Source organism: Cavia porcellus, unplaced genomic scaffold, assembly GCF_034190915.1.
Source record: "Cavia porcellus strain 051 isolate PalLab524CR breed Dunkin Hartley unplaced genomic scaffold, mCavPor4.1 scaffold_14, whole genome shotgun sequence".
In the NCBI taxonomy this organism is placed as follows: Eukaryota; Metazoa; Chordata; class Mammalia; order Rodentia; family Caviidae; genus Cavia; species Cavia porcellus.
In genome coordinates this window covers 74581239-74596613 of record NW_026947497.1, presented here as the reverse complement: position 1 = coordinate 74596613, position 15375 = coordinate 74581239, and the positions used below count along the sequence as shown (strand labels likewise).

The 15375-nt window shown below is 51.8% G+C and overlaps 1 long non-coding RNA gene across 1 annotated transcript; it reads right to left on the bottom strand.

Moving 5' to 3' along the window:
* Positions 1-5830: 5830 nt before the first annotated feature.
* On the bottom strand, positions 5831-15371 carry LOC134478776 (uncharacterized). The gene is made up of 2 exons (XR_010051687.1): positions 15171-15371; positions 5831-6140 (listed from the first exon to the last, which is right to left on the bottom strand). It is a non-coding gene; the product is annotated as an uncharacterized LOC134478776 (long non-coding RNA).
* Positions 15372-15375: the final 4 nt, after the last annotated feature.

Sequence of the window (15375 nt, the reverse complement as noted above, 5' to 3'; positions counted from 1 at the left end):
GGGCCAGGAAGCTCTGCGGAGCTGTGAACAGTACCCAAGGCCTGCGCTAAACGTAAAGTAGCCGCTTTCATAAGGAGGCTGAGCCCCTACAGTTCTGTGTCGTGTGGTGTCGTGTCCCCCCCCCCCCAGCTCGGGTCCAGGAGTTGGATGGTAGAAGGAAAAGGCAGGAAAGAGGCCACCAGGAAGGCGGAGCTCAGAGCCGCCTTCCACCTTGGTGGCTGCTGTGCCCAGGGCCCAGTGACTACGGAGGCCGCGGGAATTACAAATTCCCAGCCGAGTGGGACCTCGCCAGGCAAAGCGGAGCTGAGGGCAGAGAGCGGCAGCTTGCGCGTGGGCTGTGTGCAGCCGGCCCGCCCCTGCCTGGGCGTGCTCTCCTGCCGCTCCAGCGGGTGGAAGGGGAGGCTGCCAAGACAGCCTGTCAGGGGTGCAGGAGAGGAATGGTGGTGGCGCCCCAGGACCCCGAAATGCTGCTGGATAGGCGGGGCTTCAGGAGGCAAGGGGGGTACTGTGGGGGTGTGTGTGTGTGTGACGTCTGTTACCTTAACACTCAGGGCTAGAAGGGTCTGGCTTCTCATAAATGGCTCAGGTTGCGACATCAGAGCAAATGTCTCCAAACATCAAAACAACAACATAAAGCTACCATTTGAGTAAAGCTCAATGAGATGAACGTTTACCATATGTTTCTCTTTTCCCTTTTTCTTTTTGTGGTATTGGGGATGGAGCCCAAGGCTTTTTGCTGTGCGATATCTAGGGCCTTTTAAAATTTTTATTTTGAGACTGTCTCTGCCACATCATTACCGGGCTCGGGCTGGCCACTAGCTTGCAATTCGCTGGCCACTAGCTTGCAATCCTTCTGCCTCAGCCTCTCAGAATGCTGGGACTTCAGGCCTGTGCCACTATGCCTGGCAGAATATATTCTTAATCATCACAATCACCTCTTCCTCGCAGTATCTCAGGGATTACAGGAAGTGGGAAGGGGGAGGCAGAGGAAAGGAGTGCAGAGACCACTGAATCCACCGACTTTTTTAGTGGGTGCGGAAAAAGCTGGGGACAGAGTGGCCCAAGCAAGGTCAGTGAGGTCCTGAGAGGGAACAGCCAGGCCTAAATCAGGCCCAGATTTTGCCAGTGCTGGCAAGCAGTTCTTCCCCACTGCATCTGAGGGTGAGGTGTGCCTGCAGCTGCTGAGAGTAAATCCTCTGGGCGGCTGCCGGAGCTGCAGCCCGGACTCTGGGTGAGTTCCCACGTGGTCAGGACCTGCTGATCTCTTCTACGCTTTAGAGCTATCTGTCTCTCTAACCTCCTCATCTGTGACAGTGGACAAGGCACTGCATGTCCATAATAACCTTTTTTGTTTGTTTGTTTTGTCTTTTTGAGTCAGGGTCTCACTATGTAGTTCAGGCTGGCTTTGAGCTCACTTTGTATCCCAGGCTGGTCTCGAACTCACACCCATCCTCCTGCCTCAGCCTCCCAAGTGCTGGGATTACAGGCATGAGCCACCACGCCTGTTTTTTTGTTTGTTTGTTTGAGACAGGGTCTCACTATGCAGTTCAGAATAGCCTTGAATTCATTATGGAGTCCAGGTTGACCTCAGTCTTATGGTGACCCTCCTGTCTCAGCCTGCCAAGTGCTGGAATTACAGGCATGTGGCACCACATCTGGCTCGTTTTAGTATTTGTGCTCATACATAGCCGTGTTTGTGACCTCAGCTATCCACTGGACAGACTTGGTTGGGAGCCCAGGATGGAGGGAGAGGATTTATGTGGTTAGTGCAGGACACACTGGGCTGGACCGTGGGCTGGACTCAGGATATGGAGTAGACAGAGTTTCTGAAAAATAAATGTGTCAACAGAGGCGAGACCCGCTTTTCTTTGTCAGGAAGAGCCATGGGCAAGCTGAGATTTCCAGAGCAGGGAACAGAGAGGACAAAGGGGCTGTCTTCCTCCACCATGTGGTGGAGGAAGCCAGTAAATGGGAGGATGGATTTGGGGGGACGTTTCAGGGAGCAAATAGACGTTCTTTAGGAGGAAGTGCAGAAGGGAGACAGGGAGAAGGAATCATACTTGGCAAGTAACAGGCACTTCCAGAGAGCAAGCGAACGGGTGCCCAGGACTGAGGGCGAGGCAGCCCAGGCGCTGCTGTGCTCCTCCCAGTGTCCCTCAATGGCCTTGGACAGCTGGAGTTTATCCCAGACACCTAGTGTGTGGATGCTGTGTGGATCTGGACAGGACTCTCCTGATGAGGCCCGAGAGACGAATTCCCTGGAAACGCACAGGTGCCCGCCAGCTGGTCTGACCTGCAGGGACATCTCCTGATATAGTGTTGCTGGCTCCCGGAGGTTGCCAGGCTGTGTGTGTATCACGCATGTTTGATGGTGGCCCCCGTCTCAGCAGGCTCCCCAGTCGCACAGGAATGCAGGCTCTGCAGCTCCAGGGTTTAATGTCCTTGTCCTGGGTGCCGCCTAGCCCTCCTCACCCTCCTCACCTGCCCTCAAGGTCCTGCACCTGGGACAACCTGTCACACAGACGAGGGCGGGCGTCCTGGCTTGTTTGTTCCTAATCGAGAACCCCGTGTTTCCGGCAGTCACACAACGCAGTCAGGGTCAGAGCTGTGCCATTCCAGGGATCTCTTTCACTTGATTCTGTTTGGGGATATTTCTGGGCACCTACTGTGTACCTGTGAGAATTATGCACCTGCTTGAACAATTGCTTGTGTCCCTGTCTGCTGTTCACCCATGTGGACACCTTAGGTTTACATTATAAATTGCGTCCTCATCTGCCACAGTCTGCATCTCTGCTACTTCCTCAGTGAAGAGCCTAGAAGTCCCCTTCTCCTGCTGGTAGGGTCCCTTCCTCCGAGTAAGCCCCCAGATATGAGGAGGATCATATGGACACAGCTGACCGTAGGACACCTATTTTAATGATGATTCAAGGAACCTTCAAAGGGTCGGCATATGTTTCTAAATTTTTCTTCAATTATTTACTTATTTTTGCTTTTTGGAGCTAGGGTCTCATATTGTAGTGCAGACTGGCCTTGAACACATTGTACAGCCCAGGCTGGCCTCGAACTGAAGGCTGTTCTCCTGCCTCAGCCTCCTAAGTGCTGGGATTGCAGGCGTGAGCCTGCACACCTGGCTTCTTTGCTTATTTCATCAAAGGAATGGGTTTACTTTCCCCACTCCTGGAGACCTGCTCCGGGCACCTGGGTACCTGGGCACCTGAAGACAGCCGGTCCTGTTGTGCTACAGTCAGGTGAATGCAGGGAGCCCTTGGCTGCCGTTTTCCCAGGCCTATCTTTATGGATGGTTATTAAAGGCACACCGTGGCACAGCGTGCTGAGTACAAAGCCATTCCCAGGGTAAGGTACGTGGGAAGAGGTGAGATACTGTGCTCCCACCCAATCCTCCTGCAATCGCTGCCTGCCGTATCTACGTAGAGTTAATGAGTAAGATTTAAGCAGGCGGCTCCCACCACTGGGCAGCAGATGGGCAGGTCCCAGGTCCACGGGAAGAGTGGAAAAGAAAAGGCAGGAGACACCTGGGCCAGGTGAGCCTGGCGGGCAGTTCCAGACAGTGCGCAAGCCAAGCGACAGACTGTGTCCTCCTCCTCTTGCCCTCCCACCACCTGCCCGCTCCTCTGGGCGGGTTCTTTGTAGCCAGGAGATGAACAGGCATCGTGTTTGGACCTGAGGGGTCACACACAAACCTGTTCACCAAACATCCACGCACCTGCCGTTTACCATGCTGAGTTCTACAGAGAAAGGACCTCTAAAGTAGAAGTCTGTCCTTTGATGTTCAAGTAGAGGCTGCCTCTGTGAGCTCTGGCTGACCAGGTGGCTATTTCTATTAGGAATGCTGAGTATATAAGTGGAAAAATAAGAGCAAAGTGGCTAAAAACAAATTTTGGAACCAGACTCTCTGGGTTTGTGTTGCAGCGTGTTTACTTTTTAATTCTGCTACATACGACTCTCTCTCTCTCTCTCTCTCTCTCTCTCTCTCACTCTTTTTCTCTCTATTTCTATTTCTCTCTTGTTCTCTCTGCTGTAGTCCAGGCTGGTCTTAAATGCATAGACACCCTCTTGCCTCAGCCTCCCAAGAGCTGAGATTACAGGTGTGTGCCACCACATCCAGCTGACATAGCAATTCTGGACTCAGTGTACTTGCCTGCTTAACGGGAAGGTAGTCACTGTACTTAGTTGTAAGATTTTTCCAAGAACTAACACATGTTCTGTATTTAAACCAGTGCCTGCTGAATTGCAGACACAATATGAATTTTAGCTTTATTTTTCCTCTATGAGCATCTCTGATATATAAGATAGTTACTCTCATGCATCTAAAAAAAAATCCACAAGATGTTCATATGCTCAGAGAAATAGATGGCTGCCCACTGTGGTGAGTTGGTCTGTGAAGATGTTTCATGAATCAAAAGCTTCAGTCCTGTGGCTTGCTGGGGTGTGGGGGCACATGCTTGTAATCTCAGGAGGCTGATGCAGGAGTATCGCCGTGAATTCGAGGCCAGCCTGAACCACACAGCAAGACACTGTCCTAAAAAAAACAAACCAAAACCAAAACAAACCAACAAAAAACAACTAAATCAAAGCAAAACAAAAAGTGACAAAAGCTTCAGCGCCCTTTATGACTTGCAGGCTCTGGGGCCAACAGAAACCTTGACACAACTGGAGACAGACGGGCTGGGCCCGGCACTGCGGGGCATAGAGGGGAGCTTGATCTGGCCCTGGATTTTCACTGTGGGGAGCCTCAGGGTCACAGAAAGAGCTGAGTAGGGAAAGGGCATGGGCCTGGCCCACAGGGTTTTGGTGACCCTGAGGATCTGAAGGCACTGCAGGGCCTCGGGGACATTCACACCAAAAAGGGGTCCATGAGTGGGTCCTCCCAGATGGGTCTCACTCCTGTGTCTAAGCCTGGGGACGCAAAAGCATCCGGGACCCTTCCCCTCCCCTTCTGTGCAGGCGCCCCTGTGACTTACGGCTTACACTGGGATGTTTTGAGGATGACAGGAAGTGCTGTTACTAATCACACATGGGCCTGTGACAGCGTATGTCCAGGCGTAGGGTCTGGGCATTCTGCCGTCAAAGTGCTCCTGAAGAACAGGGAGAAGAAATTTGTTGCTATTGTTTCCAGATGGGCTTCACTGTGTAATTTAGGCTGACCCCGACTCACTGTGGTGCTCACTGGCACTCCAGGCGATCTTCCTGCCTCAGCCTCCTGGGGGCTGGCATCCCAGGGATGCACCACCACGCTGGCTCTCGTGTGATTATAGGAAAGGCAGTGCTGTCACTGGAAACCTGGACCACTGTTCTCTGGCTAGTGTTTGTCCTGTTAGCCTTAAATTGGATGCATCTTTAATGGTTAAAAAGAAAAAAGCACACTTCTTTTCTGAGCAGGTCAAGGTCAAGGTTTATGCTTTGTTAATTTCACACAAAAAGAAACAGAAAGCAAAGAAAAATGGCTCCCCGCCTGCCTGTTTCTCTGGGGGCCTGTGTAATGATTAATAGCAGCTCATGGGCTATTGTTCGCAGTGGCCTGGACTGGTTAGAGCAGGACGATACTGATTCATGCATCGGGCATTTAAGAATCACAAGTGTTTACCCTGAGACAATAAATGAAGGGGAGATAAAGCTAATACCAAAATATGCCAAGATCTTTGAATAAAAAGCGTGGCTAGCTTGAAGTCCGGCTGTGATGGTTGAGCCATCTTGGAGCAGGACTGTGGGTGCTGCGGAATTTTCCCTGCATCGGGTGCTAGGCAACTTTTCACCCTGGTTTCCTGTGTTCCTGGTCCCCTCTTCTTCCACGGGTGACTCCACGCCAGGCTTTTGGCAAGGTGTATCTTTATTGTTTTATTTACAAAGACTTTTTTTTGGGGCAATGCTGGAGATTGAACCCAGGAGACATTGAGCTATATTCCCCCAGATTTTTTTATTTTGGGACAGACTCTCTGTGAGTTACTCATGCTGGTCTTGAACACGGGATCCTCCTGCCTCAGCCTCCACGTAGGTGGTATTACAGACTCACAGCTCAAGGCCTGGCTCATTCTGTCTTTATGGGGTGCTGTCCCCATGGTTCCACTTGTGGTCCTCTTCTGTCTGCTCTGTACCCTAGGCGGGGTTCTGGCGAGATGCACCTGGAAAGATGAAGACCTAATTGAAATTGGGGCTAGTGGGACCAGGGAGGCAAAGGGTTCAAGAGACTGAGATAGGACAAGCTGTGGTGACAGTGCTGGGCCAGGACAGAGCCGAGAGCCAAAATGGCTCCGGACTTGGAACAGGCAGAGCTGGGTTCCCAGGTCCACTTCCTCCAGACTCCTGGGCTTTGCTCCCGCCTCTGCCAGGAAGCCCAAAGTCTGGTGATGGAAGACAGACATTGGCCGGTCCATGAAAGCCCTTTTCCAAAAATCCTTTGCCTTGAGATACTCTGAGATTTGGAAGTGCATGCAGGCTCTTGTGGGGAAGGGCACTGTAGAAATGAGGTCCCTTCCCCAGGCCACTGAATCAGTGGCTTCCTGGTGACCTTGTGTCCACTGGTCTAACGATGCTTGCTAAGCTGCGGTGGTTTATGTCAGGATCACCCTAGTAAAGTTAGGGCCAACCCTGTCATGCATCCTAAACATTTTGGGTCCGATTCTTCAAGGACATTGCACCGGGCCACTTTCGGGGCTTCTGGCCACTAACTTTAGAACCCAGGAGAGCTTTCTGCCTGTGGCAGGTATGACTCCAGTGGTGGTTTGTTTAAATTTCCTTCATCCTTCTCCTGTCATTCCTTGGAACTGTCCTTAGGGTAGAGCTCCGTTCATCCTGTCTATTCTGAAAACCAGGAAACAGAACTCTTTAGGATCCTGCGTCTTAGGAGACAAGCTGATGTTTAAATAAATGGATTTGATAAAATATGGAAAGGGGAGATGGAACCTGGGAGAGTGCAGGCTTAAATCGAGAGCTCGGGGAGGCCTCTGAGAGGAGGCTTCATGAGCTGTCTGGGAAGCTTTCTAGGATGCGAGACGGCAGGGGCAAAGGCCCTGGGGCAGGATGGTGGCTGCAGGTCTTTAGCTGAGCAGTCCTTGATGCTTCGATGTCCTGATTTGGTTCACAGTGCTGACCTTTCGGATCACGTTGAATTCAGGGAAGGATCAGGAGTTTCACGGTACCAGATGTATTGAATAAGGCTGAGGACACAGCGTCATGTTTTGCCAAGCCTGCCTGTCTGCTGGATGACACTCAGCAGCAGTATCAGCGTATTTTTGATCACACCTCATGAAAGCAGTCATGAAGGAGGCCTTCCAGAATTGCTTCAGAAAGTGGTAAGAACGAGGAGGTAAGTGTTTAGAGGGAGGGGGAGGAACATGAGGGAGTTCATGGAAATGTGTCTCCTACTGTAACAGAAAGAAAAATCTAAACACCCACCAGATTTTTCCATCACCTTGTACATATGTTTAAAATTTTCAAGTGGTCCAAAAGGGTAGATCCTGAAAAGTGACGAGTGCATCTGTAACCACTGTCCCCAAGTCCTGCCCCGGGACAGTGACCTTTCCTTGTCCTTTATGTACCTACCTGGGATTGCTAATGAGCAGGCAATGGCTGGTGGCAGATAGTAACAGATACATCTGGGGTGAACCGAACCACATTGCAGACCAGCTCCCAGGCTGCTCCTGTGTACCCCGGGGGCTGGCAGAGTGGGCAATGCTGGGCACTGTCACTCCGCTGTCCACATTGCTCAGGGCTGTTGGCTCAGGGCAAGTTCACCAAGGCCACACTTGAGTGGACCTGGGGCTTTTGGTGGCGCCCTGCTGGCTTCAGTTTCTGTCTGTCTAGGGAGCTGTGTTGCTGAGGTCTCCCTGGTTGAAGTCCGCCAGTGGGGAAAAGGAGAGAAATCTCAGAGGGGAGGTGGATGGGAGAGAAGGGGCTGAGAATGCCAGCCCCTATGTGGGGCGGAGCGGGGAGGTCCCCGAGATTTCCAGGGGTTTCCATCATCCCCCTTCTCTGCTCCTTCATCCTGGCAGCCCCCGAGCTCACCTGCAAGGTCATCTCCCTGGCTACCTTTCCCGTGGGAATCCAGTGCCACCAGCGCAACCCCTGAACTCTGCTGGACCTCAGCCAGCAGCCGCAGAGCCCCCGCTCTGCCCATTATAGCGACACGATGTCGTTTTTTATTGAGGAGAGATTAGATTTAAAAAAAAAAAAAACTTTTCAGACGTGAGATTCACATGATCTCCAGCCCCCTTCCCGTTGCTTGAAGACGGCAGAGCTGCCAATTTCAATTTGCTCCAGCTTTTATCAGTAGAAGAAGCTTAGGAGAAAAAAGAGGAGGAGAAAAGGTGGATGGAAGTATTCCCCTGGGCCATGGCAGTCAGCGCCAGGGTGGTTGGGACACTCATGTCCCCCCTCCCTCTGTGTCCCTGACATGATAAGATATCAGGATGCTGCCCACAGCACAGGATGCCCCCTGGACCCAGGGACCTTGTGTCAGGGCCAGAGAGGCAGCTCACAGCCGTGGTCCGTTCCTGGTAACCCTGAGTGTTTCAGCAATGCAGGGGCATGGGCAAAATAAACATGCAGGTCTCCTTCCTTTTGCTTTATTTTATCAATTCTCCCCCCGGAGATAGAGAGGCCGCTGCGGTCACTTCACCTGGTCCATCCAGTCCACACATTGATTCAGCACCTGCTACGTGCAGGGCTCTGCATCGTAGAAAGGCAAAGTCCATGCCCTTCACCGTCGACTTTTTATTTTATTTTATTATTTTGGTGCCAGGGATTGAACTCATGACCTCGAGTTTGCCAAGCAGGCACTTATGCCGCTGAGCTAAACCCGGCCCTAGTTTTTATTTTTGCCCAAACTAATGCTCGCATGAATCATGGGGGTTGGCGCTGCACCGAGTACATACAGAGGTTTTGAAGGAGAATTGAGGAATGCCTGTTTGTGTGCGCACTGAGCTTTCTCAGGTGCTTGCATGGGGAGGCACTGAGGAGCCAGCCTCTGGCACCGAGACAGGAGCAGCATGGTGAGGAAACTTCTGACCTGGGGCAGCCAAGAAGCAGCGAGAGGGCAGGCACCGGGGTCAGGAAGGCCTCTTCCGGTCACGCTCCTCCAGCAACGGCCCTGCTCCTGACCCACGGTCAGCTCCAAACTCATCCTGTAAGACCACGCATGTGCTCGCCGCTGCAGGACCCCCCAGTGTGACCGTCTGGGAAGAGGAAGACAGGCAGGATTCAGGGCCTGGTGATTTTGTCTTCCAGCCTCCAGGGCCATGGGTGTTGTTACTGTTGTTATTGTTGCTGTTGGTACCATACCACATACACCCCTGGTGTGTGGTACTTGGTCGCTTGCAGTCCTGGGGAGCATTACACACCCCACTCCCAGTCCTATGCTCAAAGAAAAATCAGTACTATTTTTCCCTTTAACCTCAATGAAATATTTGAGAAAATGTGGTTTGAACTTACTTTTTGAAGCAATGATTATAATATCTTCCCAAAATATTTCATGTGTTTACAACTGTGCATTTTTGCATGTTGGGTACTTGTGGGGCACATATGGAGCAGGAAGATAAATGAAGGAAGAAACAGACAAACATCTTCCCCACACATAAAGAAAATGTCCCAGCTCCCTCTCTGATTTTTTTTTAATGAAACCCCCAAAGTATACTTTGCTTGTTTATTGGTGCTGGAGACTAAACTCAGGACGTTTGCACTGAGCTACATCAGGCAAAACTCAGACTTGCAGTCCTTCTGCCCCTTCCTCCCATAGGGCTGGGATTATAGCACCCCCTCCAGGTGTATGTGTGTTTGGGGTGTGTGGGTAGAGGGGCAGGGTGGACCTAGGGCCCTGGGTACCAGGCATGTACTCTACCACCGAGCTACATCTGCTCTCTTAAATCTTATAAAAAAATAAATTTGCTGAGAATTAGCTGTCTCCTTCAACCTGAGAGTTGAAAGTTCATTTGTTTATCCTGGGGGAGCTCTCAGCTTCCCCTCTAGGATGGGGTGTGACAGATCCTTGGGGTGACACAAATGGGGTTGGTCCTGTGGGAGAAGTGTTTCCAAGTGCCTTGAACCCTGCTGTCTCTCGGATGCCCCTGCACAGGACAGATTTCTCATGGTGCCCTGGGACAAACCCTCGGGTGGCAGCTGGGAATCGAGCCTCCCGTTAGCACCTCGGCCATCCAGGAACCCGAGGGACCCGCCTGTCTCTGGTTGCTGACTAAGTGGCATTGGGAGTCAGGGCTGAGAACACAGGGCCTTCATGCCTGAGGGCTCTCACCATGTCAGCCTGTGCTGTGTGTTACCTTGTGCTGTGTGTCAGGACCTCTTTCACCAGGAACCCAGCTTACCTCACACCCCCCACATGCCTCATCTGCTCGCTGTCACCATGTGGGCCACGTGGCCAGTTACTGCAACCCAGGGCTCTGATTAAGCCTGGGCCTTCTTGCACAACAGGAAGACAGGTTCTTTTTTAAACTAGGCATGGTGGTGCACACCTGTAATCTCAGCATTTGGGGAGGCCAAGGCAGGAGGATCACACATTCAAGTCTTGCTTGGACAACTTGGCAAGACCCTGTGTTAAAGTAGAAAAAAGGGGCTGGGACTAAAGTTCAGTACAAAGGCCCTGGGTTCAAATCCAGTACCAACAAAGAGAATAAAAAACAAGAAAGGAAGCTATGAGATGTGCCACGTAAGGGCTGCAGTTGCAGGCCGCTCCTCCTGGCCCCAGTTCCCCAGAGCCTCCGTGGAGACGTCGTCTCCCCAGGGCCTGCGGGGTGGGGGTAGAGTGGTGGTGGTGACCGTGTGCGCCTACTGAAGGAGAAGCAACAGGTCTCAAGGAGTGCGCTCCTCAGGCGTGGAGAAGTGGAGGCTAGGAAGGGACATTGCAGCCTGACCAGGAAGGAGGTGGACAAGAAGCAGAGGCCTGAGGGCCTGCTTGCCAGGGAGGCGCTTCCGGGTTCGGCGAGGCTGGAACAGAACACCTCAGCTCTCCTGCTTCTCCGGGTCACAGTACTGTCCTTCTGCCCTGGTCTGGTGACAGGCGCGGACCATACCATACACCTGGTGATCGTTGCAGTCCCAGCACCACTTCGCCCTGGGTCCCGTCTGTGAGCCTGCGGTATCTTGCACGGAGACTCCTGTGGATGCGCTGGCAGCTTAACAGCCTCTGTGTGCTATTTGCTTCCTCTCCTGCATGTCTGGGCCCTGGGTTTTTCTCTTAACCCAGTCCCTTAAAAAATAAATCTGTTGGAGGTTAAAACAAAGCAAAGCCAAGCCAACACCAAGGAATGGAGGATGTAAACGTGAAAGGGATGGAGGGGCTCACCCTAGCCAATCCCAGGGGTGTCATTAACCTCCCCTCTGGGGGTCCAGCCCCAGGCCTCCAAGGTGCTAACTCAGTCCCCGCCTTCCCAGCCGACGCCTGGTGGCCAGGCCTTTCCAGCAGGAAGAAGAGGTTCCAGAAGCCCTACTTACAGACTTTGAAGGCGACCTTCTCCAGAGGACGCCTCAGTTGTATTTATGGAACTGAATTCCCTAGACTTAAAACAAGCAGACAAAAGCCTGTCTCACGTGGCGTGGCGAGTCACCGAGTCCTTGAGGTAGAGATGGAGGAACAGGGGCTATGCAAATGTGTTCTCTGTGACATGACACCCATTCATTGGCTTGATCTTGGATTCATTAATACATTCAACAGATGTTTCTGATTGGCTGCCGTAGGCCACGCCCCATGTGACCCGCTAGGGAAAGAGAGACTGCATCCCTGGTGATTGGATCCAAAGATCAGTCCATGTCGGTGGTGGGAGAGTCGTGGGGAGAAGAAAGCTGGACCTGGACCTTAGCTTGGCTAGAAGAGCAGTTTTCCCAGCAGAGCGCTTCGGGGCTTCCCAGCAGAGCCCCCGGGGGAGGAGCTCAGTCACCTGGCTGGCACAGACAGGTGGCCGGAGCAGCAGGCTGGAGAAGGGCAGCGTCTGCGAGGCCTCTCTTTGCTTTCTGACTGTACTGCGTCTTTCGGCTGCTCTTGGGTATTTGTGAGAAACAAGAGTAGTATCTCAGGTTTCCTCGAGACTGCACTGCTTTCGCTGCATGACTCGTCCTGTGTCCATTTGTTCCTTCGTTTGCAAAGCCCCTGCTACATGTCGCATGAAAGGGACATGGCCTAGACTCTGTGCCCATAGCTTGAGGGCCAGATGGCAACATGGAACAACATGCAAAATGTTGTCCCACAGAGCAGCCCAGCTGGCAAGCAAAGGGTGTCAGGGTTGCGGTGGTGACCCAGAGCACTATGCCAGTCAAAAGGGGGCTGGGGAAGGAGACTGGGGTGCAGGGATGGTGTCCGCCAGGTGGAGGAGCCAGGCACTGGCTGCAGACACAGGCCTGGCGCAGATGTGCTTTGTCATATGTTCCCCGGGCTTCCCAGTCCCAAAGCTGTTTGCTCCTGCAGCCAGCCATGCAGCAGCTAGGTAAGGGGACACGGGGTAGGGACAGGCCAACACCAGCAACTAGTGTGCCCCTAACAGGCGACAGGCCACACTCGAGAGCATGGGCACATAGAAATGTGGACTCAGCCTCTTGTCCTCAGAGAGGCTGCAGTTGGACACAGATGGCCTGGTGCCCAGCCAGTCCCAGAGCTGGCTTTTAGAAGAAGCTGGGTCAGTCCACTGGCAGTGACTTCCCTTCTGGATGGACTTGATGTCTCCCACCTGGGAGGGACAGCTCTTAATTTTGTTTTATTTATTTTGAGGCAGCGTCTCACTATGTAGTGCAGGCTGGCCTTGAATGTGCTTATATAAACCAGGCTGGCCTCGAACTCACAGAAGTCCTCCTGCCTCAGCCTTCTGAGTATTGGGATTACAGGCAGATGCCACCACCCCCTGCTTTTGTGTGTGTGTGTGTGTGTGTGACACAAATTTTACTATGTAGTTCAGGTTGGCCTTGAGCTCACTATGCAGCCCAAGCTGGTCTCAAACTCCTGGTGATTCTGCTGCTTCAGCCTTCTGAGTGCTGGAATTACAGGTGTGCACAACCAGGTCTAGGTAAGCTCTTAATTTTTACAACAGATTGCCAGCTCTATTGTATTCCAGGCTGGTATCTAAAGTATGAGACTCTGTGGACTTAAAATGTTAAAGTATACTTAACATATTAAGATATACTTTTAAAAATATATATTAAATATATTAAAACATACTTTATTTAAATATATTAAAATATACCTTAAATATATTAAAATTTTAATTTTATTTCTAGTTATGATCTTTTGTTTTGCTATTTGTATTTTGGGTGTTTCTAGCATTATGGCAAAATAAACTTCACATAAATGTCCCTTCAAATGGATGCATAATTTTCATCATTTACAAACCATGATTCTAAAAATATATTTACTCATATAACTATTAAAAATTATTATTTTTTTTTGTCTTTTTCATTTTTATCGGTACTAGGGATCGAACTCACGACTGCCTGCTTACAAAGCAGGCGCTCATGCCGCTGAGCTAAATCCCCAGCCCCTTAAAAATTATTTTTAAGAGTAAATGTGGGGAGGTAGACTTTCTAAAGAGAAGTACATTATTATTGGGATATATATTGTGAAATTATTTTCTACATTATTATTGGGATATATATATATTGTGAAATTATTTTTTAAAGGGTCACACTGGTGCACATTTTCATAGTACATGGAAGTTCACAGCGTTAACTATTTTCTTCTTCTCTTCCCTCCTCTTCCTCTTTCTCTTCTTTCCCTCTTCCTTCTCTTCCCTTTTGGCGGTAGATGATAGCTGGGGATGGAACCCAGTCATGCACTGAGCTATATCCCTAGCTTTTTAAAATTTTATTTTTATTTCTTGAGACAGGGTCTCATCATGTAGTTCAGGCTGGCCTTGAACTCACTTTGTATACCAGACTGGCCTCAAAGGGCATCAGTCCTCCTGCCTCAGCCTCCTGCGAGCTGGGATTACAGTGTGCACAATCACTCCTGGCACTCTACGTAGAGTCAGGGGTTTGCTAAGTTGTCCGGACGGGCCTTGAACTTGGAATCCTCCTTCCTCAGCCTTCTGAGTAGCTGGGACTGTAAGTGTGCGTCACTGTGCCTTGTGATTATTTCTTGCCCCAAACAACGTAAGACAACAAATCAAGCCCTTTCCTTCCATCTGATGGGTAAGCAGAAAGCTCCGGGCGTCTATTCAGCTCCCTTCCCCGCCTAACAGCGCCGTGCGAGTGTGTGCGCATGCGCACCAGCGTGCGTGCTGCAGGGCACCAAGCCCAAGGCCTCGGGCCCACGAGGTGAGGGTGCTGCCCTGAGCCCACACGCTCGGCCCTGAACCGCAGATCCCTATCTCAGCTTCACATCCTGGCTTGGGTGACTGCAGCCAGCGGCCTGCAGGGCCGAAGGGCGCCCTGGACTGTGGGCTGTGGGCAGGGTCCCCAGAGGGACTCACAAGGCAGGCCAAGTCCACACCTTCGGTCACTGTTGGGACTGGCCACAGCAGGGCTGCTCTGTCACCGTCTTTATGAATGGACACCGTCTCGGTTTCGCTGAGACCTGAATCCAGGGTAACAGCAGCCTCCAGGCAAATGTCCCTGCATCTCTGGAAGAAACATTTGCTCACAACAGTGAACTGACAGGACTGGGGTCTGAGCAACCCTAGACTCACCTGGCCCCCGGACTGGGGATTGAACCCAGGGCTTTGACACTAGGGCTTTTTTATTTTTATTTTGAGACAGGGTCCTGCTAAATGGCTAAGTTACCCAGACTGGCTTTGAGCTGCAGTCCTCCTGTCTGAGCTTCTCAGAGTTCATGGCCTCTCATGAATTTAATTTTGTTATATTTAGTGAATCTCTGCTGAGAGCTGACCCTGTGTCCGGCCTGGTAGAGAAAGAGGAAAGGCTTGTGCTGAGCAGCTGGTTAGGGTGTGGTGGGCTGGGGCAGGAGCGCACAGGCTGTGTGTGCGTGTGTGCGTGTGGATGGGAGGTTGGTAGGAGGCCACACAAGGACTCAAGTGTGGGTCCACCTACAGCAGCGAGTGTCCCCCTCCGAGGCTGGGAGTGTCCTGTGACCCCACGGTATCCCAGCGATTTCCCCTAGCCCTCGGCCCCTGCAGCAGCTTCTGCTCCGCAGTGACCGTGGCCTGGGCTGCTGTAGTGAGTCAGGAGTCTGCCTGCTCCCCCTTCTGCCCTGGCCCTCCTACCTGAGCTCCCTTGGGGCTGCTGTGGGGAGCCCCACCTCTGTGCTGGGAAGTCCAGTGCTGTGAGGTGCAAAGGACACCTGGGGCCGGAGACGGTGACTCACTGTGTGCCCTTGGGCAGAGCTGTCTCACCTCTCGGCTCTTCCTCTTTCGGAAGCTGGTAGCTGCGGAGGCCGGCGGTGGGGTTCAGTGCGGGGCCGCACCGCGC